Source organism: Meles meles, chromosome 4, assembly GCF_922984935.1.
Source record: "Meles meles chromosome 4, mMelMel3.1 paternal haplotype, whole genome shotgun sequence".
Classification (NCBI taxonomy): domain Eukaryota; kingdom Metazoa; phylum Chordata; class Mammalia; order Carnivora; family Mustelidae; genus Meles; species Meles meles.
This window is the reverse complement of record NC_060069.1, coordinates 87,390,569-87,395,110: the sequence shown is the minus strand read 5'-3', so window position 1 is coordinate 87,395,110 and position 4,542 is coordinate 87,390,569. Positions and strand designations below refer to the sequence as shown.

The 4,542-nt window shown below is 38.7% G+C and overlaps 1 pseudogene; it reads left to right on the top strand.

Moving 5' to 3' along the window:
- Window positions 1-1,081: 1,081 nt before the first annotated feature.
- Window positions 1,082-2,012, top strand: LOC123940589 (annotated as a pseudogene).
- Window positions 2,013-4,542: the final 2,530 nt, after the last annotated feature.

Below are 4,542 nucleotides of genomic sequence, written 5' to 3'. Positions count from 1 at the left end.
TTTTAGTATATTAAAGCTAGAGTATTATGATGAGTTTGTAATAAGAAAAAACAAATTAGTTAAAACTACAGGATCACTTGTTTACTTACAGATTGGCAAATGTTAAAAAAAAAAAAAAAAAAAAGCATGGACGAAGGGCACCTGAGTGGCTCTGTGGTGAAGTGTCGGCCTTCAGCTCAGGTTATGATCCCAGGGTCCTGGGATCCAGTGCAGCATCAGGGTCCCTGCTCAGCGAGGAACCTTCTTCCCCCTCTCCCTCTGCCTGCTGCTCCCCCTGCTTGTGCTCTCTCTCTCTCTCTGTCTGTGTCAAAGAAATAAATAAAATTTTTTAAAAATCACGGATGATCAAATGTATTTTGAGGTATGCTCATCACAAAAACATTAGTGGTAGCAAAGATTGGAAGTAACCTAAATATCCATCGCTAGGAGAGAAGTTATATCGATGATAGTACATTCAGACAATGAAACATTGGGCAACGGCAAAGAGTTAAGGAAGATAGTCTATGTAATGATATAGAAGGGAAATTTTCATGGTAAGTTGTTATTTAAGGCACAAAATTATTTAATATGATAGAGTTTATATAAAAAAGAAGAGGAAGTATATACATGTGTGAATATATGTGTGTATTTGTTCATGCAAAGTGAAAAAGTAATCTTAATGAGAAAAGAAGGAAAGATGGAAGGGAGGGAGGGAGAAAGGAAGGGAGCAGGGAGGGAAAATCATTCCTATTCCCACCACTCAAAGAAAGTCATCATTAACATTCTGGGTTAATATTTTGGCATACTGATATTACCATCCAGTCTTTTTTCTCCACATAAATATTTCTTCGCCTTTTTAAATTAAGGGGAAAAGGGGTGCCTGGGTGGCTCAGTGGGTTAAGCCTCTGCCTTTGGCTCAGGTCATGATCCCAGGGTCCTGGGATCAAACCCTGCATTGGGCTCTCTGCTCAGCCGGGAGCCTGCTTCCCCCTCTCTCTCTGCCTGCCTCTCTGCCTACTTGTGATCTCTTGTCTGTCAAATAAATAAATAAATAAATCTTCTTAAAAAATAAATTAATTGTCACTTGCGTTCCTCAGGTTCACGTTGCGGTAGCCATGGACGCTTTGAATCAAGTTGTAAAGCCCAAAACGAAAGAGCCAAGAGATTCCTTGAGAAGAAAGAACCGAAACTCAGTGAAAATATTAAAAATGCTATGCTGATTAAAGGGGGAAATGCAAATTCCATGGTGACACAAGTAATTAAAGATGTGTATGCCCTGAAAAAAAGTATGGCATTCTGTATAAAAAGAAAAACATTACAAGACCATTTGAGGATCAGACATTATTGGCATTCTTTTCAAAGAATTCAGATTGCTCTGTATTTATGTTTGGCTCCCATAATAAGATGCGGCCAAATAATCTAGCAATAGGTCGTATGTATGACTACCATGTGCTGGATATGATTGAATTAGGTATCGAGAAATTTGTCTCTCTAAAAGATATTAAGCATAGTAAATGTCGTGAAGGAACAAAACCCATGTTAATATTTGCTGGTGATGATTTTGATGTAACAGAAGATTACAGAAGGCTAAAAAGTCTTCTTATTGATTTCTTCAGAGGCCCCGCAGTACCAAATATCCACTTGGCTGGTTTGGACTATATTCTGCACTTCACTGCACTGAATGGGAAGATTCATTTTCAGAGCTGTAAGTTGCTATTGAAGAAATCTGGTTGCAGAACACCAAGGATTGAATTGGAGGAGATGGGACCCTCATTGGACTGGTTCTGAGGAGGACACATCTGGCATCAGATGATCTTTATAAATTACCTATGAAAATGCCAAAAACCCTCAAGCCAAAGAAGAAGAAAAATGTCTCCCATGATACTTTTGGTACAACTTATGGAAGGATTCATATGCAGAAGCAAGACCTAAGCAAACTACAAACCAGGAAAATGAAGGGGTTGAAGAAGCAACCTGCAGAACGGATAACAGAAGACCAGGAGAAAAAATCAAAGAGAATTAAAAAAAACTGATAGAACTTAGCCAGTGACTATAATGTTATTGTAGTCTTGTCTACTTAAGAGAATTATCAATCATCAGTCATTTGTAAGTTTCTTATAAGATTTTATTAAATGTTTTTATAGTATGGTAAAAAGTTAATTAATTAATTAGCTAATTAATTAATAGAGGAAAAAGGCATCATATTGTACATTTGTTTGTATCCTCCAGTCTGTTCTCTTAATATGCTGGTTTTTGGTGTCATTAAATATTTTTCTAAATATTTAATATTTAAATATTTTCTAAATATGATGTTTAATGCTATTTTGTACTCCAGAGTATGGATACCCTATAAACTATCCAATTCCTCCCTCAAATGTTGAGCACTGAAACACGCAAAGTTGTTGCTGAGAGCTGAAAGCACATGGACTATAATCATGCAACTGATTTTTGGTTGTGACTTGAGTTACTAGTTTTTTATCCTCTAGTCACACACCTTATTCATAGAGTTACACAGTTCTCTCTACTTTCTCAACCTGGGCACCTCCCTTAGCCAGAATCATACATGGAATCTTTTATTTGTAAAGAAACATTTTGCAGAAGGAGTGAGTAGCTGGAAAACAACACAGTGCCTTAAAACTATTTTGCAAATGACTTACTCATGATTCTGACATGAATTGGAACTAAGAGAATTAGCATACTTTACAACTAAACTGAAGGGGGTATCTTTTTAAAAGATAAGGAGATGTTCATCTTATTTTACAGAAGGCATAATAAAGTAAGAGTCAATTTTTCCAGAAACCAGAACATTTGCAGAGCAGAAATCCTGGGAGGAATGGAGCATGATTATCAAATAACGCAAATAAATTCATCAGTGGTTTGCAGCTTATGAAAACATGACAAATTCTTGCATTTAACGAAGCCATCTGTTTGAGAACCACAGTTCCACACAAGGTCAGGTTTATGAAGGTATAAAGGTGAAAGGAAGTTTATAGACTTAAGTTCCCACTTTCCTGTAGTGTCTAAACCCTGAGCGCTTGGAGGGAGGCTAAAGTCCCGGGCACGTCTCAGCAAGTGGGACTTGAGCACATCAGACCCAGCCCTTCTGTTTGCAGACTTGGAGGGCAAGGAGGTGCTCTCCCATAAGCAGAGTGGTGCCCTTGGGGCTAGCTTCTTAAATGTATAATAGAAATCACTGTGAAAATTAAACATCTTTAGAAACTTGATATTGTGATGGACACTTTCATATATATTACATTTGACCCAACTGTTTGTAAATCTTTTGATACGTATTTTGCACCTTAAATGCAATATTAATATATGCTATTTATTAATTCATTATTCACTAACATATGTTATTCATTCATTCAACAAATCTTTATTCAGAGCTTGGTGCCAGACAGCCTTTTCAGCTCTGAGGATACAAAGATGAACAGTCTTACAGTCTCGTGGTAGGAGCTGTTAATAAAATAAATGAGCCAACAAAGAAACCAACTGCAACAAAAAACAACAAGTGCTATGAAGAAGACAGATACGGGCTGAGATTGAGAAAAACCAAGGCTGACCTCCTCTAGGTAGGCAGCCTGGAACCACTGTTCCAGAGAGGTGATGCTTAAGCCGAGATCATGCGCAGGAAGACATGGAGCCAAGCTGGGGACTGTGGGAGGAGCGGCATACTGAGCAGAGGGCGCAGCCTTCCGGAGCTCTGGGGACAGAAAAGACTTGGCATTTCTGAGGAACTGAAAGAAGTCAAGCATGGCAGAGCGTGGTGATGTAGGAAGAGACAAAGAAGAGGCTGAGGGATCAGGGGTGGAGGGTCTTACACGAGACCTTGTGCGCCAGGTAGGAACCAGAAATTTTTTTCAGAGTGTGAGGCCAAGCATAGTAATAAAGTAATAATATGGGGGCGCCCAGGTGGCTCAGTCAGTTAAGTGTCTGTGTTCGGCTCAGGTCACGATCCCAGGGTCCTAGGATCGAGTCCCACTTAGGGCTCCTTGCTCAGCGGGAAGACTGCTTCTCCCTCTCCCTGCTGCTCCCCTTGCTTGTACTCTCTGTCAAATTAATAAATGAAATAAAAAAAAAAACATTAAAAAAATAAAATAATAATGCTTTACTAAAGGTCCTGTTCCAGAAGTTAAATAAACTCAAAAGTCAGCGAATTGTTTTACTTTAAGAATAAAGACAGAGGAGGGTTTATCTAATGATGACTCAGGAAGATACAACGTCATGTATCCAAATCCAACTAGAAACCATTGGTCATTCTAGGGAGATTGCACGCCCCAATTTGCTCAGGAGAGTTCCAGTTTACATCTACATTCTCAGCATTCCCTTGGTATAGCATTTGTCTCAAATACTTCATTTTTTCATGAAGTGTTTTTATTAGTAGCAGTGTTGAGATGAACCAGAATGAGTTGGCAGACGGCCACTTTGTATTTCCAACTTCTGCCATAGTCTCATTGAATAGCATATGGGATGCTTGGGTGATGTTGAATTTTCACTTGAACATATGGTAAAATCTGGAAGAAACCACCAATAACCCATTTCTCTTTTCCCAACTTTCCAGAA